Source organism: Lepidochelys kempii, chromosome 13 (genome assembly GCF_965140265.1).
Source record: "Lepidochelys kempii isolate rLepKem1 chromosome 13, rLepKem1.hap2, whole genome shotgun sequence".
In the NCBI taxonomy this organism is placed as follows: Eukaryota; Metazoa; Chordata; order Testudines; family Cheloniidae; genus Lepidochelys; species Lepidochelys kempii.
In genome coordinates this window covers 30,105,122-30,132,595 of record NC_133268.1, presented here as the reverse complement: position 1 = coordinate 30,132,595, position 27,474 = coordinate 30,105,122, and the positions used below count along the sequence as shown (strand labels likewise).

General features: G+C 48.6%; 1 protein-coding gene across 4 annotated transcripts in view; it reads left to right on the top strand.

Annotated features, from left to right (window-relative positions):
- The first annotated feature begins 737 nt into the window (after positions 1–737).
- CHD6 (chromodomain helicase DNA binding protein 6) overlaps positions 738–27,474 on the top strand; it is a 183,052-nt gene continuing 156,315 nt past the window's right edge. For all 4 annotated transcript variants that reach the window (XM_073309956.1, XM_073309953.1, XM_073309955.1 and 1 more), the window contains exon 1: positions 738–822. The gene's annotated coding sequence lies outside the window, so the exon portion shown is untranslated. The remainder of the gene's footprint in view (positions 823–27,474) is intronic.

Sequence of the window (27,474 nt, the reverse complement as noted above, 5' to 3'; positions counted from 1 at the left end):
AAATACCAGGGGTAAATAAATACATTAGAAAATAAAGGGCTCCGTTTACATTTTATTAACTCTCATTGCAGCCACGAGCCGACAGGTATTTTGTGGGGAGGCAGCACGGGTTAGAGGTGGTACCTAGCAGTTTAACATCCAAGAGCTGCAGCCCCAGGCAACTGGCATCCCTGCCAGTGCCCTGCTTTCTCCTCCTCTCCCGCGGCGAGCAAGGATGCACTGCAAAGCCCTGCACATTCCAGCTTTACACATTGTGTTTTTGTGCAGGAAATTTCACATCCGGGAAATGAAAGGCGAGCAAAGACGTGGAATGCAAAGGGGAGAGGTTTTTTTTTTTTTCCTGGTTGGAGCAAGTAAAACCCCCCTTGATTGGAGGAGGCACTGGAAATTCGGGGTTGCCCCCCGCCCCAAGCCCCGGGAACTTGCAGCCGCCGTTGCCCTGCGCGGCAGAGCTGGAAGGCGAGAGGGGGCGAGAAGCAGCGGGGCAAGGGCTGCAGAGCCGGGTGGCTCGAGGGGCTGGGGCTGGGGGTTGGGGGGGGGGGGGGCTGCACGGCCCCGGCCCAGCCAATCCCAGCAGCGATCACATCAATGCAAATAGGAGCACAATGGAGCTAGCAATAAGCACGCTGCAGCCAAGCTTGAGCGGGGCTGCGCGTGGCTGACGGGCCGGCTGGCCAATGGCAGGCGGGCGGGCCGGCCAGGGGCCAGTGGCGGCGGCGCGGGGGCGGGCCGGGCCAGGCTAGGCTGCGCGCGCGGGGCGGCTGGCTAAACTTCACCAAATAATAGCTGGCTGGGCTTTGGCTGCCGCAGGAGCCATTTTAGGTAAGTTCTGCGCCCAACTTCGGCGGCGGCGGCGGCGCGGCGCTGGCGGGGCCGGCCCGGGCGCGGGGCGCCGCCCGATGAATGAACTCGGCGGCCGGGGCCCGCGCGGGGCCGCCGGCGGGGGGGCCGGCCCGGCCATGGCGGGGGGCTCCGTCCTTGGGCTGCGGCCCGGCCCGGCGGGTCACACCTGTGGGGGCGGCGCGGCGCGGCCCGGCTGGTTGCGGGCACCCCCGGGGCCGGGCTCCCCGCGGGCAGGGGCTGTTCCCCTCCCCCCGGCAGCGTCGCTGTGAGGGGGGCGGGACCGTCTGCCCCGCAGAAGTTGTGGCCCGCGTCCAGCGCTCCGCCCTTCCGCCGCTGCCCCCGGCCCGCCGTCCGGGACGGTACCTGGCCGGAGCTGGGTCGAGCCTGGGGGGCGGGGGAGGCCGCCCTCCTGCCGCCCTCCTGCCGCGGAGCTTCGCGCGCTCACCTGCGCGCTGCCCGCCGGCCGCCAGGTGCGGGCATCCCTCGCTGGCCGTTTGGGGGCGGGGGCCGCAATGCTCCGGCAGCGTGCGGGGCCGAAGTGGGCCCCTGCCAGTGCCCCTGCCCCGGGGGCTCTGGGGCTGGCGTGGTGCGACGTGCGGCCAGCCCGATGCCATGGCACTGGGCAGTCCCTCCGGAGCGAGCCCGTTTGCAGTGACACGGGGCGCTGCGGGCCCGGGTGGCATCCTACAGAAAATCTGAGCCGGTGGCGAACCATTGCCACTGTGAGCCAGTAACCCCCAAAGGAAGTATGCTACAGTTGGAGGAGAAGCCAGGTGGAGTCCAGAGTCAGTGCAGTCTTATGTAAAGTATCCGCTGTGGCTGTATGTAGGGGTCTAGGGCAACGGATGGGATTTAGGATCTGTGTTTGCCAGCGAGTAGTTAGAAATCAGATATGCTTCCAGATATTGGGTACCATGGTGCCCGAGTAGGATGGCGAAGAGGGCTGCCTGGAATGTACGTATGGATTGCACACACTCCTATTGCAAAGCTGTTTATTAGCTGTGTCAGAAGAGAATCGGCTGTGCAGCATTTCTGGGTGTCTGTTCTCTATTTTGGTTAGAATTATAGCAAAGTAAATCCATAATTAAGTCTTAAAACTTTAAGGCTAGCAGAGAAACCCCTTCAAAGGCCAGGGTACCATCTTTAAGGGCTTCCTGCCAACTGACCTATGGCAAGCAAGGTCATCTTCCACCTTGTATTGATTAGGAGATAGAAATGAATGCTATTAAGGAGCAACTCTTCCTACAGAACTGCCTGATCTGTTCTGCCTCTTTTGCTGTATGCAAAGCAGACGCAGATCTATTGTGACATTGCAGCCATGTCACAATATAATGGCATCACTGGCACAATAGAGTCTCATCTCATTCATGCTGCAGTCATCTCCAGGTTACCTAGCAGTTATGTTACAAAGCTTTAATCCTAATCATTTTGATTATTACTTTGTGGAATTATCTGTATCCTTACCAGTGACTTTACTGATAATCAGAATAGATTTCTTAGTGTTGATCAGTAGGGTTCTTAAGGTAAACGTTCTGAGAAGTCAGAGAGAGACAGACAAACAATATAAAAAGATGAAGACAAATCATCAGCTGATATTACTGGCTAGTGGCACACTTAACAGCTAAGATTTTCTCTATTTATCAGTTTACTTTCCTGACTATTGTGCTAAACTCAAGTAAAGTTAGGAGCTGAGGAGGATGAGTACACAGACTCTTTGTAGGTGCACAGGGAGCTGGTCTTGCTGGGACAGCTGCTGGCTTTGGATGTGGGAGATCCTTTTACTAACTTTGGTATGGAAAGTGCTTGGTTTATTTTTGAGTGAGTTGAGACACTTCTTGTGAAAACATAGTCTCCTCCTTCCCCTCACCCCCTCTTTAGGAAGCAGGGCAGATGCTTTCTGGGGCTAAAGAATGTTGGGTTCCTATTATTAGGTCAGTAGAGTAGCAGAACAGATTAAATGGTGATCCATAAGGGTTAGATTTTCCTATGCATCTATATAGAAGGCTCTGATTCCTTTCTCTGTAATTGCTGGCCTCATTGAAGTGGTGTCTTTGGGAATGGCCTGATTGTTAGAGTAGTACTCCCAGACTGCCTCTCATTTCAAAGCCTTTCATTTACAGGTTTACAGATGCTTGGCAGGTGGCACTGCTCATATTGCTGAATTGTCACAGTGTTAGGTTGGTTAGAATATAGCCGAAATGAGAGGGAAAGTTGAGCAGTGCTCATGTGAGCCCACTGCAGCATGTTAACATTGTTCCCACAATCATATCCATGTTATAGGTAAGAAAGCAGCTGCTCCAGTGCTGTCTTTGATCTTTTGTTTACTTCATTCAGGTGGCATCTCTGTCATGTTCTTCTCCAGAAGGAAATTCATTTTGGGCCACCCAGCACCACAAATTCTTCAGACTTTACTCTTTTTTGCACAAGAAATAAATCCCTCTTGGAGAAAATTGGCTGGTTCACTTGTAGGCGGTGCCCCCTCTACTCTAGTTCTTTTTGGAGCTGCCATCCCCTGGTGTCCTCCTCACTGACTTGGTAGAGAAATTATTGTTCTTCCAGTACTGACTCTTTCTTCTCTTTAGTTTTGAGATGTTAAAGGTTAAATAAATTTGAGTAAATGAGCAACCTTTTAAAATCACCTGCTAAGGAAAGGTCAGCAACTCCCTTTGGGGTCTTGGATGTGTCACTTGAACAATCTGTGCCTTAGTTTCCCCTTCTATAAGGGGTGTGTGCGCACATAGCAGAGATGTGTTGAAGGTTAATGAATGATGTCTATATAACACTTTGAAGGTGTAAAGTATGATGATATAGTATGCAATATTATTAGGATTACATCCCAGCAAAACCTCTGTGGACACCTTATGTCAAGGGATGGCAACCTTCGGCACGCAGCCCATCAGACTAATCCACTGGCAGGCCACAAGACATTTTGTTCATGTTGACCGCCGCAGGCATGCTCCCCCTTTTCCCCCCCATAACTCCCATTGGCTGGGAACGGCAAACCGCAGCCAATGGGAGCTGCGGGGGGCTGTGCCTGTGGATGGTCAACGTAAACAAAATGTCTTGCCGCCTGCCAGTGGATTACTCTGATGTGCCAAAGGTTGCCAACCCCTGCCTTACGTAGTGGTATTTAAAATGTTGCGAAATAAAAAGTAATATTTTAAACTGACTGACAGTGCAAGCCTGGTTCTTCACTCATTGGGATCTACGGACAATGTCTTGGAAATTGTTGCTGTCTTTTTTTTTTTTTTCTTAACATCCAAAGCATCTAAACACAGCCATGGATTGTGATATTTCTCAGAAAGTAGCAGTCCCTTTTCAGGGGTCACCTCACCTACGTTAACAATTAACTAGCTTGATCCTCTGAAATTAGCCAACTTTTTTGCACCATTTTTTTGTGGTGTGTGACTAAAGTATGTTCTTTTTAGAGGGTGTCATTAAGCTTTGTCACAATCTATTTCAGTGTGTTATATAGCAGTTTGCTAGGTGGAGAGAACTGTGCCTTATTTAACTAGTTACATTAACCCTTCTTTCCATTCTCTCTTATATATCAGAATTAGGAAATAGGCCCTTTCTGTGCTACCAGTCTTTATTAGTAGTTGGTTTCAGTAGTTTCCTGGGCCCTTTGTCATCAATGTTGCTAGATCCAATAACGCATATCTTTTTTGCGATCCGCTGATTTCTAGTGACTCAGTAAATTGATGGTGTTCAGAAATGGAGATGTTCCTTATGTTGCACTGTTGCATCTCTGAACGAGAAACAAATGCCTAAATTTCTTTCCCTAGAACTGTGGTTTCATAATTTTTAAGATTAATATCCCTTGAGGGATTCTTAATAATTTCTCCATAATAACTTCTCCAGGGACATAAAGTTTTACAGGTAGATGATGCAAAATATTTTATTTAATGGTGTGTCTTATTTCTAAAGTCATTTGCTTATAAAGACAAACTAAAGAGGCTAGCAGCTAAACTTTTGGCCTTGCAGAGCAGCGAGACTTGGCTCAGGGGCCTTTGTGCTTTTGTATGAACTTGTGGGGTTCTGGCCTGAGTTCTTGGAGATAAGAGCTAGTATCTTGCACATCTATATACAGGAGGGGATTTGCTCTTGAAAAGGAGAGAGGGAAGGATTGACCAGGCTCCTGCTCCTGGTGACCATTAATAAAGGAATGTGGATTTGGTGTGTTGAGTACAGGGGAACCAGGCAGGTTTCTAAAAGACCTTCTCTGAAGTTGTCTTAAAGGAACACTGCCAAGTCCTGTGAGCCCTAAACTTAGATTCTTTCTAGAGGTCAACAGAACCTTACATGAGTAGAAGAGATTTTTAATTACTACTTTAATTAAGAGGGAAAGCTCTTTTTGCTTCCAGGGAGGTAGATTGTAACCCTCCACTGAAATGTTTGAAAGGCACATACTGCAGCTTTGTGCTACCGCGTGGAAGCAGAGGTAGAGCTGCTGCCAGGAAGTGGAAGTGCCCAGTGTCCAAGCTGGGTGAAGTGCAGAAAGCAAAATGCACAAAGGGAGTAAGCTGTGGGCGTTTAGTAACAACCCCACACATGGATACAATAGTGGCCTATTTCAATTTAAGATACCTCAAAAAAGATTCCTCTAGGCACCTTGGCAAATAATAGAAAATCAGTGTTACCTCTGCCCCCAAAGTGATACACTAGATATTATTGTAGTCTGTTAGTATATTGGTGGTAGCCTCAAGGTCCTGATTAGCATGGGGGTCCCAGTGTGCCAAGTCTCTACAGGCACCTGGGGATAGACAATACCTGCCCTAAAGAGATTGTAGTGGAATTTCTAGATGCCCAATTGAGTGACAGAGTTGGGGGCAATCTTGCTGACATTCTTTTGTAACAGTGAGTCTTCAGAGAAATACAAAAAACGTGTGTGTGTGTGGGGGAAGCTTATGATATAAAAAGAACTCCAAAATAAAAAAAACAAAAACAGATTCTCCTATTATTTAAGGCTGGTAGAGTATTTTTTTCCTATGTGATGGGACAATGCATCCGACCATCATAATCTGTCCTTATATGGGATTATCTAGCATGCAGTCTAGTAATCGGACAGTATGCGGCTGTTATTATTTATTTAATATTGATGTTGTGGTAGTGCCCTGAGGAACTGCTTTCATCTCTGCTCTTGGGTTTTAATGCTCAAGGCAGGCACTTGGTGGTCAGTTAGGAGACTGTTTCCCTGGGGCTATTCCAGCAGGTTTGTGAGCTCCCTGGGAAGTCAGTGAGAATTGAGGGTACTGCGCCTGATGGGATTGGGCCCCAAAATCTTCAGGGAGAGGCAGGCACTTGAATGACATTATTAGTTAATAGCATCTAGGGATGTTTACCCCTTCACCACTGTAAGGTCCCTTTCCATGGAGGAAGTGATGCAGTTGGTCCTTATGCCTCAGCCAGAAGCTGTTTCCTTACTGCCTGGGGAGTTGTATTATTGCCTCTAGAGAATACTTGGATTGCAGTGGGTGTAAACCCCGCTATGAAACCAGGAACAATGGGAGGAACAAACCTGCCGAGGCATTTTAAATATGGAGGCTAGTGAGGGGTCTGAGTTCATTGGTGTGCAGCCTTCTCCACACATGTGAAGAATCACATGTTTTAATCACAATGTGCTGTTTCTAGAAGTCGCACAGAGAGACCGCTAGTCCCAGTTTATGTTCCTAGTGTGAGTACGTGCAATGTTCAGGTTGACCGTGACAGTAAATAAAAGTCAAGACATGCCAACCTTAAGCATCTCACAGTGGTGTTATCTGGTCCCTGCTGCATGCATGTTGTATTTGCCATCCTTCTCTCTCCTTCTTTGTGTACTTCAATGTATTTTTGTTGATATTTAGTATATTACAGTATATCCCTAATTTCTGCAGTCTGCCTTTCTCCCTAGCTTTAACTGAACAGTCTTATTGTTGCATTAACAGTTTTTAGCTTTTAATTTTCTCTCTTTTTTTTTTATATTCTGTGATGTTAAGATGTAACCCTCCCCAGCCAGTGGCTCACTGGGAGGAATGGACTCGGCTGGAGCCAGAGGCTGGAACTCTCTCTGATGTCTGCTTTGAGGCAGCTCTCAGCAAGTTTGGGATTATAGAATAGCAGCTTCTTGAGTCACTTTTGTGTGGCTCCATCCTTGCCACGGAAACTTCTTTTTCCAAATGGAAGTGAGGAATGTGCAGAACATGTGGGGGTATAGCAAATTTCTGAGACCCCCAAAGTCCTGAGAGCTCTGGAGCCCAATTTACTCAAGTTAAAAAACAACCAACCAACCAGCCAGTGACTCTAGGACTGAGCCCAGACTGGGAAAGCTTCACCCCAAAGGAAAGTTGTTCTGAGTGTCCAAAATGGACATACAATGGAGTCTTCCACAGTGGGAGCACTGCCAGCACAATGCAGACATCCCTGCTTATTCCAGATGGTACTAGACTCCTCCAGCAAAAGAGGGGAAAAAAGTAGAGAGACAGTAGATTCTAAGTCTGGAATGGACCATTAGATCATCTGGTCTGACCTCCTGTATATCATAGTTAAAAATGTCTTATTTCCAGTCTGATAGATAAGTGAGTGGGAGGCAGCTGCCCTGGGATATTCTGTGAGGGGACACCACTCTAGCTCAGGAGGAAGCACTGTGACACAAACAGGGAGAGGGTGTGGGGGTATGTGTGTGGTGGTAGTGAGATGTTAAAGAAAAAACCACCCTAACTTGAGAGGGTGTCTTGGAAATTTTTAGGTGCCTTATTTTTGGTGCCCAACTTGACACCTTGGATCAGACTCTGAAGTGGTGAGGGCTCCCAGCTCCAGCTGAAGTTGATGGGAACCTCCTTGAATTTTAGACTCAAGGTGTCTCTAGTTGGGCACCCAAAACCAGTGGCTACTTTCAAGAAGTTTGGCCCATGTGTATTTATTAAAAACCTACATTTGTCATGAGGATTTAGGGAGCAAATTGTCCTCTTGTCTATTAAACCTCTCTCCTCGCAAGCCATGGAGAAAACTGAAAAATTGGGGTTGGTCACTCACTCTCATTTATGCAGGCGGGTCTGTGGTCTCTCCTCGACTTGTATGTGCTCGTGTGAGTGTATATACACAACGAGCTCACTTTAAAAATTATTTCTGGTGTCAACACAACAATGTGACTGGTTCCAGGTGTGTTCCCCTTATTACATATTGACAGTTTTGCTCAAACAGGTAGTCTCTCTGAAACCAGAGTGAATTTCTTAAGTACAGCCACTAGGCACACACAGACCCACACAATGTGCATTACATCCCCAAATGAGGCCAGTGCTAAGTTCTGGGTGAAGCTTTACCTACCCAGAAGTCAGGAAATTCCAAGTGATGGTTCTTACGAGAACTCTTAGCTCTTTTTACATATATAATAAGTTGTTAAGGCTAACCCTTCCTACAGAAATAAACAGCAGGGCTTTGCTACTTATGAGTAGTTAGCACTTCTATTCCTATGGAAACCATAGCCTTGCGTTTTCTGGCTTTTGTGCATATAAACACCTGAAACGTAATCCTGAATTAATATGGGGTTTAAATTTAATGCCCTTGTTTTTTTACAAAATAAAATAGTGATTAAGTGCACTGTGTGTATTTGTTAAACACCTGAGAAGAGAGAAGAATGGAGTTCTCTCTGAGATTCTCAGGTAACTGTCTGGATCCAATACTTTGTGCTCACTTAAGCCAGGAAGGCAATATGTTATCTGTGTGTACAGTGTGCTGCTCTTTTTTAGTTTCTCTTTTAAAGGTTTGGAAAACCTACATTTCTTATTGATCTGTCTTGGTTCGTGTGTGGTGCCCTTCACAGGGGTATTTGAGCACTTCCCAGAATGCACGTATGAAGCGATAAATGTTTCACTCTTCCCGCTCCAGCCAGCTGGGCCTGGCTTTGTTTGTTCTTGGTATGGTGTTATTGTGGACAGGCTGACGGGAGCAGCGCTTGCAGTTAGCTGTGAAGACACTGAGGTTTGTGGTCACCCTGATCTTTCGATAGACAGTTACAGATTCGTGGGCCAGTCATCGAGAAAGTATTTCCTACACACATACAAGCCTAATTCTTGAGGACAGTGGTTCCCTCGCTTCACTGGAATGTAGCTGCCTTGGTCACTCTTGGAGGTAGCTTGGGACAGTCCCATGGAGTGTTTGGGAAATGAGGACCTAGCACTTGAATTTGCCCTGGTATCCCAAAGGAAGCCAGCGTATAAAGTGGTTTTCTGCTGCATGTGGTGCTGTGTGGAAGGCTGCATGTTTAACTAAATGTAGCTTTTTCAAGGATGGTGGTTTCATACCCAGGTGTAAAGGGTTACAGTAATGAGGCCTGCAGACTCTGAGTGCTATGCCCAAATCTGACAGGAGGGAGGGTGCAGTGCTCTGGGCAGCTATCTCTGGAAAGGGAGTTCTGTGGTTGTGTGTCCAGTTGCTTTATGAAATGCAGGCAGACACCGGGGTGCAAGCTCCCCTGCTGAGCTGAGGGTGGTGTTAGAGAGGTGCTAAGCTCTTCTCAGTGCTTCACTCTCCCCACCAGCCTCTCCTTGATTTTCTTGGCTTCAGCTGCCACTCTTTATCCAGTCACTGCTCTTGGAAATGCTGCTGCTCATGTCTGATATGAAGGGGGGTGGTCATCTGAGCATGCCCCGCCAATAGTCCGTGTTGTCCTGATTCCCCCACGTGGCTCTCATCTACTTGAAGTCACTGGGGATGAGGATGGATCCCAGTGAGATGAGGGCTGGGGTAATGGAGCAACAGGTAGCCATCTTTACTGGGTGAGGCCTGAGGGGAACCGTGGAAGCCATCTTAGTGTGATCCTGCTAAGCGTGTCCCATTTCTGAGTGGGATGTGCTGAGGACTTGTGGTTGACATATTAGGAAAACTTTTTCACTAGGAGGGTGGTGAAACACTGGAATGGGTTACCTAGGGAGGTGGTGGAATCTCCTTCCTTAGATATTTTTAAGGTCAGGCTTGACAAAGCCCTGGCTGGGATGATTTAGCTGGGGATTGGTCCTGCTTTGAGCAGGGGGTTGGACTAGATGACCTCCTGAGGTCCCTTCCAACCCTGATATTCTATGATTCACCTCTGTGAGCCTCTGGACTGGCTGCAGGTGTCTCTAATGATCAGCATTCTAGGTGGTAACTGGCATTACCTGTGGGTGTTTCTGCCACATATGGTTTGGACTGGGGAGGCGAGGTGTTGGGGTGAGTTGTGGGGTTCCCCATGAATCCAAAGCATAGCCAGTGTGCTGTGCACCTCTTAGCTGCCAGGAGGGGCACAGCAATGCTCCAGCAGAGGGGAATGTGAGGGCATAATGCTTCCTGTTGGAGGATTTCAGGGCTTGTAATGGGCTAGGTTTTGTTGGAAAAGGGATTCTGTAAAAATGGCCTTCTGGGGCTCCATTTTTATCATCCCTTCGTCACTAGCTGCAGATCACATGTGCTCGGTTTTATGATTGAAAAGATGTACACAACCGCCATTCTACATACTTCCCCATCTGGGCTCACTCTTTTTCCAGAAATGAAAGTACTACAGTCTGCCTTTGTGACATCTGTGCATTCCCATTAACCTTCCCTGCACAGGTCTCACCAATTGGAACTTAGGCATCTTCAACAGAATTGACTGCCAAGGAATCCAGCTGCCTCTCCTGGAGCAGCGTTGTTGGCTCTGCAGGTCTGACAGGAGTTAAAAGCAGTAAAACTTTACTTTAATTAATAGTCGTCTGACTTCGATGCACATTGGGGCAGGTCTAGAGTAAGAAGGGGCTGCTTCTCATTAACCAGTCTTCAGAGCATTTCATTTATCTCTTCAAAGGTTTGAAGTGCTATGTTAGGTGCGTATTCAGAGCTTAGAATCATAGAATATCAGAGTTGGAAGGGACCTCAGGAGATCATCTTGTCCAACCCCCTGCTCAAAGCAGGACCAATCCTCAATTTTTGCCCCAGATCCCTAAATGGCCCCCTCAAGGATTGAACTCACAACCCTGGGTTTAGCAGGCCAATGCTCAAACCACTTGTGGCACCTTAGCTCTTGGTATGTAGCCCATTCATTACAAATTACAACCTAAACATACACACAGCCTGCCCATGAATGTGTGCCCCCCCCCACCCACACCTTCCTCAATAGTCTGAACAAGCTTTGCAGAGTGCTTGGAAGGATGAGAAAGTGACGGGAGTGGGGAGAGGTTCCAAAATGAAGGATTCCTGCCTTCCAGACAGCAACCTGCTAGCAGTACCCTCTGTTTGGTAGTGAGGGACACCAGCTCAAGAGGCTCTTAAAACATGTTAGAGTACATGACACAAAGGCATGAGGACAGTTGCCACAGAGCCTTTCCTCATAGTCTGATAGCTAACCGGCTGGACGGATTCTCTCCCAATGGTTCCAGGATGTTCCAATGCTTTTGGGATGAGAACAGTGACAAAACTGTCTTCCCAAAGAGTAACTTCAAAAATCAGTTAGGAGTCCTTGGAAATGTGGGCTTGGCCGGGAAGTGCCTTGCCAGCGAGATGGCTGTGTCCCTAGCAGGCCCACCGGGTCGAAAGTTATATGGTAGGAGAACATTCTTGCCCGAGGGGTGGAAACATCACTTCTGAGGGGCTGCAATGGCTGCAGCTGGAGACGGAACCATTGCTCTGTGAAGGACACTTGTCAAACCCAGGGGACAATAGATTTTGCTTCAATGTTCTCAACTGCCCATGTTTCTAGAGAGCCTCAGGGGCAGGCTGAGTGCTCCAGCGTGAGGCTCTGGGTGCAGAGCAGCAGGAGCAGCTGCTGCCATCTTGGATTAATCCTTCCGTGCTAGCTTCTCTTCGTCTCATGCTTTTTTTTTTTTTTTACTTAGTACAAGGGAGGCTAAAAAGCTGCGGAGAGTCAGGGAGCCCCTCAAACATGGCACAGACTGTAGTACATCTGTGTAAGATTGACTGTTTCAAATCCTGGGTCTCTCCAGCAGTTGCCTTCCCCTTTGCTGCCTGCCCCTCTGCTGTCACATGGACAGCATGCCTGGTAATGAAAATCATCAGGCTGTGTGGTGTCTGGGAGCCATACCCCCTGTAGGGGGCAGCATGAAGTGCACTGCCAGAACAGGCTCCTGGAGAAAAGTTACCCGAGGCAGACAAAGCACCTCCCTGAGTGCAGGAGACTTCTCCCTTTCAGAGGGAACAAAGTGGGCTCCCTGTCCTGGGAGCCAGGTGTGCAGGCGGATGCAGAGGAGGTGGGGCCATAGTGCTGCTGCCACCTGTCTCCGTGTTTGGGGTGGCTAGTGCGTGCCATGGCAGGTGTCCTTGTGTTCCTGGCATCGTCATAACGTTTCCTGCCTCCTCCTTCCTCCCCTGTCCTCCTCCCCTCCCCCAAATCCCTGTATGTGAGCTGAGACCTATAATTCTGATCAGGGCTGAAATGTAATGTCCAGGCTATAATCCAGGCCGCTGAGAACAGGATCTTACAGTGGCAGCATTGACCCAGCCCTGCATAAAGTGCCCTCGCTTCTCAAGGCTACTTTAACGTGGCTTATAAATAACAATTCAAAATGCACAGCACACATTCTGCAGACAACATACTGTGTGTGCAAAGCACATTGCCCTATCCCAAGAGCATGCAGCATAGAGCCTAGAAAGGTACAGGGGAGGAGAATGGAGAGAGTGCTCTTAGAAAGAATTCCTTCTGCAGTTCCACTGTGCAAGTCTCTGGAGTGAGTGCCCTGCCGTGCAGTGCACGCCACAATAGCAGAGCAAGGCTTGTCCTTGCTATGCTGTCTGTATTGCAGTGACACATCAGAGAGCAGGGTTCCTATTATGCTAGGCACTGTGTAAACATCTAACAAAAAGATGGTCTCTGCCCTACAGAGCTTACAGTCTTAAAAGCCAGCTAAATGGCCTTAACATTGAGACTGATTTAAAGGCTGTCTGCCACGATGAGCTTGTGCAACCTGGTAAATATTTACTAGAGAAGAATCTGGGCAGTAAAATATGAAATAGCTGTTTCTGTGGCTCACTCTGCTGCAGTGTCAGAGACAGGCAGGATACTGATGTCTATAGCCAAGAATCTGAATGCATGCTAGAAACTTTAGTTCAATTCCTCAGCCTCCCATGAGGTAAGGTAGTGTTGTTATCCCCATTTTACAGATGAGGGAATTGAGGCACAGAGGCTGCTTCTGCCCTGCTGTGCTTTGAGTCATTTATTATGGAAACTGGGTGCTGAGTGCAGCCACATGAGAATTCTCTCCTTTCTGGCATTTGACGTCCATTGTACTGAGTGGACGACAGGACTTGGGACGGGAGGGCCAACATTTTCAAAAGTGGCCTGTGATTTGGGGTGTTTCAGTCTGTGGGTGCCCAACTTAGGACATGTAATGTTTGATTTTTCAGAGGTGCTGAGCCCTTGACTAATAACCTTCAGGGGAGCTGCAGGTGCTCAGCACCTCTGAAAAGCATGTGTCTCAAGTGGAAAACTTTGGTCTAAGTAACTTGCATAAGACCAGCACTGTATTCAGGGTGGCGATGGGAATAGAAGTCAAGACACCGAAGTCAGTTCTCTGCTTCAGCTGCTAGAGCAGGAGTATGGCATTGCTGTCCAAGCTCTCAGGTTAAGGCTCAGGGCTATGCATCAGGCCAGCGGAAATACAGTCCTTTTCCTTTCAAACAACAACAAAATGTTATTGTCACTCTATTTTCTGATAAAGCTGCATCAAGAGTAGGTGATATTTGAAGTTTGAATTGTGGCTGTAACTGTCCCTCGATAGGAGTGGCGCCTTTGCGGAGTGTGAGGAAAATGGATTTAAGTAATAGTAATTTGAAGTAATGGTCAATTGAAACTAGTAATACTGCACATGCTTAGTAAACCATTTTGAGTAGGTCTACACTACAACAAAAAACCTGTGGCACCGGGTGTCAGATCCTGGGTCAAATGACTTGGGTTCAGGTTTATGGGACTAAAATTTGTAGTATAGATGTTCTGGCTTTGGCTGCAGCCTGGGTTCCAGCCTGAATCTGAATGTCTACACTGCAATTTTTAGTCCTGCGGCCTAAGCCCTGCAAGGCCAAGTCCGCTGACATGGCCAGACATGGCTGTGCTACAGGTCCTATTGCAGTGTAGACATTACCTCTTGTTACCTTGTGGTTCTGGTCTGAAAAGTGACAACATGGCACTGTGGGGCTCCATACTCATTATGACTCCCAGTCAAACTTATTGGGTGTACAAAAGGGGTTTTAACAGCAAGATCTGTAAACTCCACTGAGGGTCTGCGATCCAAGCTGAGTACTGTCCTGCTTGTGCACCATTGCCAATAATAAAGGTTCTCTGAGCTAAATGATGATGATGGTGATACCTGGGCGAGGCCATTGCCTTCAGTGGGGTTGTGCCGGTGGCCCAGAGGTTGGACTTCATTTAACATTTCCCACAATGAATGAGCTGGAAAGTCTATAGAGCTGTGTTGATGCTGCAGGGATGACAGCAGTTAAAAGCAGCATTAAATTATTTATTGGGTAGCCAGTGTTGCAGCTCTGCCCCGATGTACCCAGGCAGCAGATCTGTGCAGTAAGGAAGTGTTGTTTTTACAGACTCCTCCGAGTGGAAAGGCACTTCAAACGTGGGAAGTCGTGTTTTGTGGGAGACTGCATGTGTGTGCACGCATGGGTATCCTGGCAAGCATGCTGTCACCCTACACAGCTTGCCCTGAGACTGCTTCCTAACCTAGCCCCTCCCAACCCTTTGTGCTTTGTTAGAGCATTAGTGCCCATGCTGAATCTGGCTTCTGGCTCAAAGTGTCCTAGCCCCTGAGTCTGTGAGCAGTGTTCCCTCTTAATATTTTACATCCATGTGTGAAATGAATTTTGTTATGTGCATCAATATGGAGGTAATGTGTGGTGGAGGTGGGGCCGAGGGGTTTGGAGCGTGGGAGGGGGGCTCAGAACAGGGGCAGAGGGTTGGGGTGTGGGAGGATGAGGACTCTGGCTGGGGTTAAGGAGTTTGGGGTGCAGATTACTCCAGGGCTGCAGTAGGGAGAGGACTTCCCCCCCATCCCATAGCCCCCTCTCACCACAGCAGCTCACTGCCAGGTGAGAGGCACCTCTCTTCAGTCATAGCAACTCTGCCTGCCTTGTGGCCATGCAACTTACAGGAAAACTTAGCTTGGGAGGGCTCTTCCTTCTCACTGTCTGCAGCACCTGCCCCCCTGCTGGCATTAGGAGGCCTCTGGGCTCTATGGGACATAAGCCCAAAGCATTCAAAGCAGCTGACTGGGGTGTAGATTCCCAGGACAATGAGGAGAAGGTGGAGAGCAGGGTCCAGGCTCCTCTTTAGCTGTCTTACCCTGGCAGGTGAGCTGGCCATTCTCTGACTCCCTATCTGAGGAGCTCCCATTTCACTTCCAGCATCTCCCAGCACATTCTACAGCCCTGCTGCCTTCATGGAGGCCCTGTGTGGGTCCTATAAATGCTGTGCCAGGGCATGTGTTAATGGCATGGTCACAGAAGTGGGTACTCCCAAGATGTTCTGCCCTCCCACTGCATGCAGGAAGTTTCTATCCTTGCAAGAGTCCGCTGCAATTTAAAAAAACATTTTTTTAAAGTAGGAAATGAGATGCTAATTCAGCCCATATCCAGGAATGTGGATGCAGGTGCATGCGTTTCTCTTCTTCTCCCCCAGGGAAAGCTCTGCAAGGTTCATCCTGAGTGCTGCTGTGGCCTTCCCACCCACTTAGAGACAGTATGGCCTGGGGGGCAGCAGCCTGTAACCCTGCAGATCCAGGACATCTCCTTCAATGGCCTGTCTCTGCACTGCCCTTTCTCTGGGAGCAACATGTGCACTACCAAGTGTTGGATCTAGCTCAGTGATTCTCAAACTTTTTGTATTACTGTATGAAAGGGGCTATCTCAGTGTGACACCCTCTCTCCCCCCCCCTTAAAATTAAAAATGAAGGGAGGAGTAATTTAATTTTTAATTTAATTCAGTGGGGACTTGGGCCTGTCAGCCCCATGCATGGCCAGGCTCCAGCTCCGTGGGGCTGATAGCTTGTGACCCCCACACAACCACCTTGAGACCCCCTGAGGGTCATGACCCCCAGTTTGAGATCCCCTGGCTCCTAGAGGACTTGCTCTGTGGAAACCTATGGGTCCCAAGGAGAGTAAGATGGAGGATTGATGGCTCCTCCCACCTTGCTGCAGGGGGCTGGGTGGGCTCCCAGAGAGGGAGAAAGCAGATTTAACAGCCACTTTCCCCCGCCCTGGTCACCAGTTGCACATGCTTAGACTCTTTCCTGCCTGTTGTGTTGCAGGAGAGGCACACCTACCCTGTGTGTTTGCTGCCAACTTTTCATGAACTACATTCATTGTAACTTTGTTCAGAAACGGAGCATATCAGAATTTGGTTACTGAGAACATGAAGGGTTAACTCAGCCTGTCTACATGGTGACATAGATGAACTCCCACAATGGAATGCATTCATACTTGAGGAGAGCAGTCAGAAAAAATGCTACATCTGTGCAACATGGCTGTGCTAATGCTGCAACAGAAACTGAATTTGTGGCACCTCCTGACATTTGGGTACTAGATGGCTCCTCTGGGACTTCATTTCATTGGTGGTATCATGGAGAGATGTGGGTGCAGGCCCATCTACTGTACCTCTGCATTGGGAGAAGGTGGGCATTTTTATGAGCATGCACCAAATGGTGATTTCAAACAACCATAATTTTATGATCCTGTAGCTGCTGATTGTGAGAAGTCAGAGGGGAAGCAAAGAAACAGCCATATGCTAGGCAGTTCTCGTGTGGAATGACTGAGATGGTGGCCTGTAGACCTCGGGGCCAAACCTCCTCTGAGGTTCAGGGATGTCTCCCATCACTTGCTGCTGGAGCCTGCCTGTTGGCGTTCTTGCCACTGTGCCATCCAGGCCTGCTTGGAATAGGTGGCTCAAAGCTGCAGTTCCCCAGCTGCAGGACAGGGGCTGTGGTTGGCTGTCTGTCACCTGCCAGCTCCCTTTTACTGTCGGCACAGGTGCTGGACTGCATAGAACTGCTTTTTCAGTGTTCCCTTGCTGCTTCTGAGGATTAAAATGCACACCGGATTAAACTGCCTGGGACCCACAAGCCATTGTCTAGAGCCTGATTCTTGGCCAGCTGATTTAGAGAGACTAGAGTTAGGTTCGGTTGAAGGAGAAACCTGTCATACTTGGCTGCTCCCCACCACAAGGGCAGCTGAGTAGGAGATGCTGAGAATGCGCGAGGGGAGAGAAATGTAGCTGGCACAAAGATAGTATACAGGTGGCGTGTGTGTTTGGGGGGGAGGGCAATGTTTGGGTTGGTCCAGCGTTACTATGGCGGAGGGCTCACTGTAACACAAGAGAAGAGCAGTGATTCCTTCCAAAAGCTGGGTGTGCAGCACAGTTACTGCAAGTAGGTTTCAGAAACCCTGCTGTCATTCCCACCTCTTAGTCTGGTGACTAGTGCTGGTGTCCATCCCACCCCGGGAGGTACAGTGAGTCTGGGAAGTGCAGCAGTGCAGGGCACAAGAAGTGAACAATGGGGGGATGGAGACTTTCAGGGCTGTTGCAGGACAATGTCTGCTTTCATTTGAGTAGCTTCTTAACCAAATAATAGAACTTAATTTACAGCAAGCCTACAGATGAGCTTTCCTACCCGTTCGCAGGGTGAGGTACGCTATCTGTGTCCCTTCTCCAACTGTCAGGTTATCCATTAGGCTTGGTACTCATTGAAGATATAGGTCTAAACCCTCTTCCTTGGTTGGTGGTTTTCCTTTTCCTTGAGCTGAGATGTCCTGCTCGGACTCCTGGCTCATTGCAGTGTTCACTGTGTGGTGAAGAAGGTTCTCAGGAAGGTTTATGCTATTACCCTGTTCTAAAATAACTGGTGTATTAAGGCAGTAGAGCAGAAACCTGGTTAAGGCACTGTATTCAGAGACACCACAAATAGCAGGGTGAACGTTTCTTTTGCATGGATCTGGTGGGAGAGTTGTGAGGCTCAGATAATGGTAGATCAGTTAACACAGCTTGTGGTGTTGGGATGAGAAACACCTAATTTATCAATTTCTTACTGTGGCTCATCACCATAGTATCTGGGTACCTTCCATGTAAAATCAATAGCATAGTCCCTAGTGGATGCCCTGGAGTCTCAGGTGTGTTTTTCCCTTTTCAGGGTCATAACTCTGCTTGGAGCAAAGGTGGTATTTGTCAATAGGGGCTCAGAGGTAGGAAAGTGCATAGGGCTTGAGACTATCGTTCTTATGATGGAAAGGCCCTTTTGGAGGATGGTTTAGCAGTGTTTTCTAAAGCTGCCAAATGTCCTGTGTTCTGCAGGATTTGCAGTCAACCACACATTCCCTCTCAATTTTGGTGTTTCTTGCCTATCTATTGCAAGTACTGTTTCTCATTTGCATTGTGCCCTGCTACTGCTTCCTTTCCCAGCAGATGCTGGTCAACAGCTGGGCCACAGGGATGATGTCAGTGTTGCTGCGTGGATTGGCCAGCAGGGGGCAGTGTATGGTGTAGCCAGGATTCCGTTTTTCTCAAACGACCTAGAATGCCAAGTCTGAATGCTCAGCTGCAGGCAGTGCTGTGAAGTATCTCCATATTTAAGATCAGAATATTTTAGGAGACAACAACCCTGAAGCATTAAATGTCATTTCCCCATTTCTGTGCACTTGCAAGGCACTCTGAGGGAGCTCGGTCCAGGCAGCGCTCATAGAGCTTCGAGAGGTATTTGCTCCCCAGCAAAGGGATCTCTGTGTTTCTGAACTCTGACTCTTCCTTTGACAGTCAATTGTGTTGCTCAGAACACATGCTGCAGTTCCCCACCCCCATCCCTGGTATAATATTGTCTGGGCCAGTGGACTTATTCCTACCAGGTTTCTGCTAGTGGCATTGATCCAGGAAGCAGAGAATATGCAATGTTAGAGCAGCTGCTGGGATGAAGAGGCCAGCAATGAAAAGAGGGGCGCTCTGCTCACTGAGAAGCTAAACTGCATGCTTACAGCTCCCAGGAATTGGGGATGAGGAGGGAGCCTGGCTGCATTGGGAGTGTGTGTGTGTGGACATCTGCCCCAAGAGGTTCTGTCTCCACATCCTGCTCACTGGAAAGGGAGAGTCTTCTGCCTTGACCTTGTAGCGAGGTTACAGGCTCCCAGCCCACTGCCTAGTAATGCTGCCCCTTCCTTTCACTGAACTGCTGGGTTATTTTTCACTTGAAAAAATTGCAACCAAATAATCCCATCCCCTTCTCCACCCAGATTTAGGAATGAAGCAGGGTTTGGGGGAGGGGACTGCAGAGCCCTGGGCTGGGAGTTTAAGTCCTTGCTCCAGATTGACCATTTCTAGGGGGTGTGGGCCCCCTTTGATTCCTTAGGCAGTGCAATGGGAATGCAGTGGGGTCCTTCTCTGCTGCACAAGTCTGGAATTTTAGCTTGGATTCCCACAGTGAATGCACTGAGCAGCTGCAGATACATAAACAAATTCTGCTGCAGAAAGAAACTGTGGGGAGAGGCATGTTCTGCTGCTGCCAGGGATGCATAAATGGACAGCCTGCAAACAGAATAACTCCTAATGGTGAACAGATCCCTCTGCCAGGCTCCTGGGAGGAGGGAGCCCCCATAATACAGCGTCCTGTAGAATGGCGAGTATGCAGTAACGCAGTGATTCTCAAGCTGTGGGTTGGGACCCCAAAGTGGGTTGCAGTCCCGTTTTAATGGGGTCACTGGGGCTGGCTTAGACTTGCTGGGGCCAAAGCCTGAGCCCCGCTGCCCAGGGCTGAAGCTGAAGCCTGAGCCAACCGCCCAAGGCCAAAGTTGAAGCCCAACGGCTTCAGCCCTGGGCAGCAGGGCTCGGGTTACAGACCCCCTGCCTGGGGCTTCAGCCCTTGGATTTTGGCTTTGCCCCTTCTCTTCCCCCTGGCCTGCTTGGGGCAGCAGGGCTTAGGCTTTACGCGCCCCCCTCCCCCACACACACACTTTGGCAGCAGGGCTTGGGCGAGCTCAGTCCCCCCTCCCGGGGTCATATAGTAATTTTTTGTTGTCAGAGGGGGGTTGTGGTGCAGTGAAGTTTGAGGAAACCCTGCAGTAGCGTAACAGCTGCAGTGGGCATTGTTTTCCCCTTAAGGAGAGGCTTTGCTGGACCCTGCTGCCCTCCTGGAGTAGCATGTTGATGTGCTGCATTGGTTAGATGGGGAGGGGTGAGGGAGGGAGGGAAATAGCCATCCATCTTAGTTGTGCCCCATTGCTATTTGCAGACACTGAGCTATCTTCTCCAATGCATCTTCCTTAGCAGAGTCCCTCTCACCACTCAAACCACAGGAATGTAGTTTTTTTGAGTTCCTCCCACTGAATTGCACCAGAGGTACCCTGGCTTCAAGCTCCAGTGGCTTTGCTGGCTGAGACGTGTCCAGCTGAGCAGCCCTGCCTGGGAACAAGAGCTGATAAGGCAGTAGGAACAAAACAGCTCCAGGAGGATGTGTGGGCCTTTCCTTTTGTTGTTCAGTGAATTGAAGAGGGTCTTTGAGAAGCCAAGCAGACTGACAAGGCAGGTACCCAGGGCCTGCTGCATGTCCACTAACACCTGGTCTGCGCCAGTAGCTCTTGCTGACAGCCTTGCCAGGCAAGTGTGTGAGGTACAGATGGCAATTCTTTATTATCTATGTAATATTTGTGCCTAGGGCCCAGTCCCATTGTGTTTCGGTGCTGTTAGCCTTTCTAACTGACATCTCTGACAGAACAGCTGCCATGGCATGGAGCACTCAATGGCAATGGAAGCATCCCTTGCGATGGGTAGGTATTAGCAGTCTGGGAATCTCTGTGTTTCCCTACACAGACACCATCCTGTCACATGGGATCCACCACACAGCTCTGCTGATGCCCTGCAAACTCTGACCTGTAGCTTCTGATGTCCCAGAGCTGGGCCCCACTGATGTTACTGATCCTTAGCTGCACTCCCCTGCTATTCCTGCCCTGTACCCATCCTTGAAGCAGACAGCTGAGATGCTTTGTCCCTCACCTCACTTCCAGATGACACTTATCTCCTGTATTCACTTGCTTTGCATGCGTCCTATTCCCTGTTGTCTCTTTCAATTGGGGTGAGGGCCCTGGCATGCTTTGGGGTGCTATACAATGGGCACTGAAGCATCTGGTTGGATCAGGTTTCCCAGCCCGTATAACGGGAGTCCTGAGAGAGCCAGTCCTGTGTTCCTGGTCAGTGTGGAGATAAGAGGTGCTGATTCTCTGCCATGACCTAGTGCTAACAGCTCTGGCAATTTCTGGGGTGCTGCTGGGATGGAAAGGGGCCCAGCAAAGACACCGATATGAACATCTCCCTTGTGTAGAAGTCCTGAGACATTCATCCTGTGACCATCCACAACCAAGGTGGTGACAGAATAGGTCAGCCTGCACTCCATGTTTGTTTGCTCTCAGGGTTGGTGTTCTGGTTATGCACCACTGGCAGCCCAGGTCCCGTGCTGTCTCTCAGTGGGCATGGCACTGAGCTTTGCTGTGACTGGGGGAGATAGCACCCACTGACCCTGGGGTGGGGGCTGAGAGTGGGGATGGCAGGAGCTATATGGGATTTGGTTTTGTTTAAGATCTGCTATCTCTTAGACTACCAGGGTTAGAAATCACATCTGTTCACTTGTGGGGGACCCACATACCTCACTGGGTGGTGGGGGGGTGGGAGAAAGGAAGGGGTTAATGTCCTACAGGGAGGGCCAGGCCAGGAGCTGACCAGGTTGAAGAGCAGCAAGGTGAATGTTTAAACAGAAAGGGAGTGGTTTGGAGCTCTGCGGGAAGGACTCTTTCCCTGCTCCTCCAGCCCAAGGAGCCTGCCACAGCCAACCTGACAGTGGCTTGAGGAATATGCGCTGCTTGAAGAGGTGCCTGTTTGAGGTTGATTTCTCCCTGCTGTGTATGTGTGGACTGATCAGAGCCTGCGGGGTACTCGATGCAGACTCAGCCCCTCAGTCCCTTGGGCTCCTGCTATCTAGAAACAGGCCAGAGGCTAAAAGTGATACAAGTACGGACTGTTCACCGGGCAGAGCAGGATGCTTTCAGCATCCCAAGCATCTTAGGCTAGTTGCAGCACACCACTCTGCCAGCCCACCTCAGTTCTGACCTGCAGCTCCCTCTGCCGTTTCAGTGCTGGGTCTCTTCCTCGTAGACACTGCTCACAGTACTCTGTTGTGTGGAGGGTCTGTTGCTACAAAATAAACTCTTCATTTCACATTGGAGCTATCCAGGTATGAAGTGAGACTTCACTCTGCGTTCGATAAAGTGAGCTGTAGCTCACGAAAGCTTATACTCAAATATATTTGTTAGTTTCTAAGGTGCCACAGGTCCTCCTTTTCTTTTTATGGATACAGACGAAACGGCTGCTACTCTGAAACCACTCTTAAACTGCAGTCCTTTCTGGAGTGCGAGCCAAGAAACAGCTTGTTTCTTTCAACATCAGTACCCTCATGACCTTTTTTTGTACAGTCCTTGTCCCTTCTTTATCTGCCCCTCTTGTCTGTGGAGTCTAACCTGTCCCCTTTGGGGCTTGGACTGGGTCTGCTGAGTGTCTTTGAAGTGCTGTGCTCATCTATGTTGCTGTGCCTTTACGAAATCACTTCTCTGATGGAAACTGCTGGAGGGACTTTGGAGATGGTGGGGGGGAGAGAAGTTAACATTTATTCTGTTGCATCTGATGAAGTGAGCTGTAGCTCATGAAAGCTTATGGTCAAATAAATTGGTTAGCCTCTAAGGTGCCACAAGTACTCCTTTTCTTTTTGCGAATACAGACTAACGGCTGCTACTCTGAAACCTGTCATTTATCCTGTATGTGCTCCCAGCTGCCAATGCATGTAGAGTAAGGGTGAGCCCATTCCAGAAGGAGGATTCGGGGTGTGGTTTGAGTGGGATAAGCCGATGGTGGAAAGACCCTGCAGCGTGGGGGCGCTGAACACCTCCCTGAAGCTGAGTCAGCTGTGGCAGTGCCTGAAGGGGAGTGGGGATGATGCAACCAACAGGGTGGCTGCTTAACTTGAACAATGACTGCATGAGCAGTGTGCTGTGTTCTGGATTCAGCCTGCTTGCTGTCCTCATGGAGCCAGAGTCAGGAACCCTTGTCTTGAGACAAGAGGATGCAAGGCCTGCCTGATGACTCCACGGGGACACACACTGCTTGTAGCCCAGGAACCCCCTGAAATGCTCCTGTAATCCAGTGGTTTGGATTTCTTTGTTTTAGGCACTAGCACTTGAGTCTGGGTGGGATGCAGTTCCTTGTGTTGGCTTCCTCCCTTCCATGGGAAAGGTGTCGTGCAGTTTGTATACCCTCCCCATCCCCATCCCTCTCTATTGTGGCGGGCTTGTGTGGAGCGGGAGAGTACTTTTTTGTGAGATCATTTGAAAAACCAAGGGAATGAGCCCAGTCTGTAGAAGTGTTGTAAATCCAAACACTTCTGACCAGTAGGGGGCTGTGTGCTCAACTTTTGGGCCCGTAGGTATGGGCTCCCACTCATGCTGTGCAAGACTGCTCGTGTATGCTGATGTTCTTTGGAATCCTTTTTTCTTTTGAGTCCTGCCAGACTCCAGCGAGCTAGCATTCCCTTTAAAAATGAGCTCTCATTCCCTGCATTGGTTTGTGCCTAGAAAGGGCCCTCAGCTATGTCTGCAAAGCCACAGTTGGGGCTCTTCATTTTTCTTAGTCACTTGCATTGACCCAGGGGGTTTCTTAGCTGTAGTTTCATTTCGCCAGACAAAAATGTTTTTTTCTTTTTCCCCTTGAAAAAACAAGCCAGCTGTCTCTTCCAAAGAGTGTGGGATCCTACATTAACTAATGAGGGTGCTCAGCTTAAGGCTTGAACCCACTCTGTGCGCGCCCCCCCCCCCCCCAATGCTGAAGAACACTCCTTATTGGTCACATGCTATCAACTGCAGCAGGCAGTAAGCTATTTTTAAAAAGCTTGTAGCCCTTATGGTGTGAATAAAACCCTTCCAGGTCTGAATGGAATGTAGTTGAGGGAGGCTCTACCTGAGTCTCACCCCAGTACCTATGCTGCTGCTGCTGCTCAGAGCTTGGCCAAGCAGATGCAGAGTAAAGACTTATTGGAGTCTTGTCAGTTTTTACTGCCTGGTTTGTTTCGCTCTGCTGCTGCTTGAGGAAGTTCTAAGCAGTGACTGAGACAAGCCATGGAGCTGTTCCCTGGCGCCCAGGACTCCAGCACTTCCAAAGCAGCCAGAAGGTTGAGAGTGGGGTAGAGCAGTGAAAATGCACACCCTTAGCACCATAGTTAAGGAAATGGAAGAGAGAAACAAATGCAAGAAATGATAGGTTACAGATTTAAAAAAAAAAAAGTTGGCTGACAATGTTGCTGTTTAATACAGCGCATAATAAAGAGGATGTAATTGTTTTATTCCAGGGGGTGCTTATGCTTTTCCATATGGGGTTCCTCTAAAAAAGAATAAATGCAAAAAAGACTAACTTATTGCAGCAGGAATGGGATTGGGCAGTATTGTGCATGAACTGCTCTTGGTTTTGAGCTCCCTGCTTGGAATGTGCCAAGTGAGGTTCTCCTCACATTGATTTCCAGACCCAAACATAGCATGTAGGGGCTGTGTGTACAAAATGCTTGCATTTCTGCAAGACTGCATTCAGAGCAAGATGCCTTCTCTAAATCTCTGGCTTTCCTCTGGTGATGCTGCGTGATTTCCCTTCGGGAAATGAAACCTACTGTTTGGACAGAGACTGAGACTAAAACTTTCCCTCTAGATGCTGTGCTCCGTCCAGTACTGTAGAGCCCACTGGTGTACCTGCTCCTGGTTACAGTATCTGGGTCAGAAACCCTTTGTCACTGTTGTCACTTTAATCTGTAGTGGGAAGATGGTAGGTCGGGGCAACTTGCCAGGCATGTGAGATTCATAGATTCTAAGGCCAGAAGAACATAAGAGTGGCCATACTGGGTCATACCAATGGTCCATCTAGCCAGTATCCTGTCTTCTGACAGTGGCTAGTGCCAGATGCTTCAGAGGGAATGAACAGAACAGGGCAATTTATTGAGTGATTTGTCCCATGTTGTCCAATCCCAGTTTCTGGCAGTCAGAGGTTTAGAGACACCCAGAGCACAGGGTTGTGTTTCTGACCATCTTGGTTAATAACCATTGATGAACTTATCGAATTCTTTTTTTAACCCAGTTTTATTTCTGGCCTGCACAACATCCCATGGCAGTGAGGTCCACAGGTTGACTCTGTTGTGTGGCAAAGTACTTCCTTATGTTTTAAATGTGCTGCTTCTTAATTTCATTGGATGACCTCTGGTTCTTATATTTATATGAAGGGGTAAATAACACTTTTTCTCCATACCATTCTTAATTTTATAGACCTCTATCATACCCTGCCTTAGTTGTCTCTCTTCGAAACTGAGCAGTTCCAGTCTTTTTTAATCAGTAGTTCTCCACCAAGGGCTCAGGGTCCCCTTGTAGGCGCAAGCAGATTTCAGGGGATCCACCAAAATAAACCAGAGAACAGGGTCAGTGTTAGACTTGCAGAAAGCTGAAGCCCGAGCCCTGCTCCTTGGGGCTAAAGCCAAAGCCCAAGTAACTTACCTTCATGGGGCTGCTGTGGCATGGGACCCCAGGCAATTGCCAGCTTGTTACCCTCTAATGCTGCTCTGGCTTTTAATGTACTGGATGTGCAAAAAAACAGTTGTTGTGGCACAGGTAGGCTGTGAAACTTTTATAGCATATTGGGGCTGGGGGGGGACCTCAGAAAGAAGAAGGTTGAAAACCCAGTTTTTAATCTCTCCTCATGTGGAAGTTGTTCCATATCCCTAATCATTTTCTTTGTTAGTCTCTGTATGTTTTGCAGTTCTAATTAATATATCATCTTTGAGATGGGGTGACCAAAACAGCATGCAGTATTTAAAGTGTGGGCATACCATGGCCTTATATTTACTCTCTTCTTATCTATCCCTTTCCTAATGGTTCCTAACAGTCCGTTGGCACTTTTTTTTGACAGCCGCTGCATATTGAGCAGATGTTTTCAGAGAACTATCTATCTGCCAAGGTCAACTAATCTAGACTCCATCATTTTGTATGTATAGTTGGAATAATGTTTGCCAATGTGCATTACTTGGCACTTACCAACATTGAATTTTATCTGCCATTTTATTGCTCAGTCACCCAGTTTTGTGAGATCTCTTTGTAGTCAGCTTTGGACTTACTTATCTTCAGTTGTTTTGTATTATCTGCAAATTTTCCCACCTCACTCTTCACCTCCTTTTCTGGATCATTTATGAATATGTTGAACAAGCACAGATCCCAGTACAGATCTGTGGGGGACCTTGCTATTTACCCTTTTCCATTGTGAAAACCAACCATTTATTCCTGTTCTTTGTTTCTTACCTTTTAATTGGTTACAGATCTATGAGAGAATTTTTCCTCTCATTCTGTGACTGCTTACTTTAGCTGAGAGCTTTTGGTGAAGGACTCTGTCAAAGGCTTTCTGAAAGTCCAAGTCCACTATATCCACTAGATCACTTGTGTCCACATGCTTGTTGACACCCTCAAAGAAATCCAATAGATTGGTAAGGTGTGAATTCCCTTTACAAAAGCTGTGTTGACTTTTTTCCCTCAACAAATCCTGTTCTGTTCTGTTCTTATAGTTTCAACCAGTTTGCTTGGTACTAAAGTTAGGTTTACCAGCCTCTAATTGCCAGAATCGCCTCAGGAGCCTTTTTAAAAAATTGGTGTCACATTAGCTATCCTCAAGTCATTTGGTCCACGGGCTGATTTTAGCCATAGGTTTATATAATACAGTTCTGCAATTTTATATTTGAGTTTCTTCAGAACTTTTGGATGAATTCCATGTGGTCCTGGTGACTTACTACTGTTTAATTTATCAATTTGTTCCAAAACCTTCTCTACTGACACTTCAGTCTGGGACTAGGGTGACAGGGTATCCAGTTTTGGACCGGAACACCTGGTTGAAAAGTGATCCTGACAGCTCCAGTAAGCACCTTCGACTGTCTGGTTTACCAGGGGCTTCCGGGAAGCAGCTGACATGTCCCCTTCCGGCTCCTACGTGGCGGGGTAGCCAGGGGCTCCGCATGTTGCCCCTGTCCCAAGCACCGCCCCGCAGCTGCCATTGGCCGGGAACTGCATAGGAGTCAGAGGGAGGACATGTAGCTGCTTCTGGGACCCGCTTGAGGTAAGCGCTGCACAGAGCCTGCACTCCTGCCCCCCCCAGCCTGATCCCCCTCCCACCCTCTGAACCCCTTGATCCCAACCCAGAGCATCCTCCTGCACCCCAAACCTCTCATCCCCAGCCCCACTGTAGAGCCCGCACCCCCAGCCGGAGTCCTCAGACCCTCAGTCCCAGCCTTCTGGAGGCCTCTACCGCGCTCTGAACCCCTCATTTCTGGCTCTACCCAGGAACCCGCACCTCCAGCCCATACCTCTTCCCACACCCCGACACCCTTCCTGAGCCTGCTCTTCTTTTTTGGCTTGCCTCATTATACTTTTACACTTGACTTGCCAGAATTTATGCTGCTTTCTATTTTTCTCAGTAGGATTTGACTTCCAATTTTTAAAGGGATGCCTTTTTGCCTCTAACTACTGCTTTTCTCTTTCTCTCTTTCTCTGCCATGGTTGTGGTTTTCTTTTGGTCCTCTTAGTCTGAACCTCTACTAT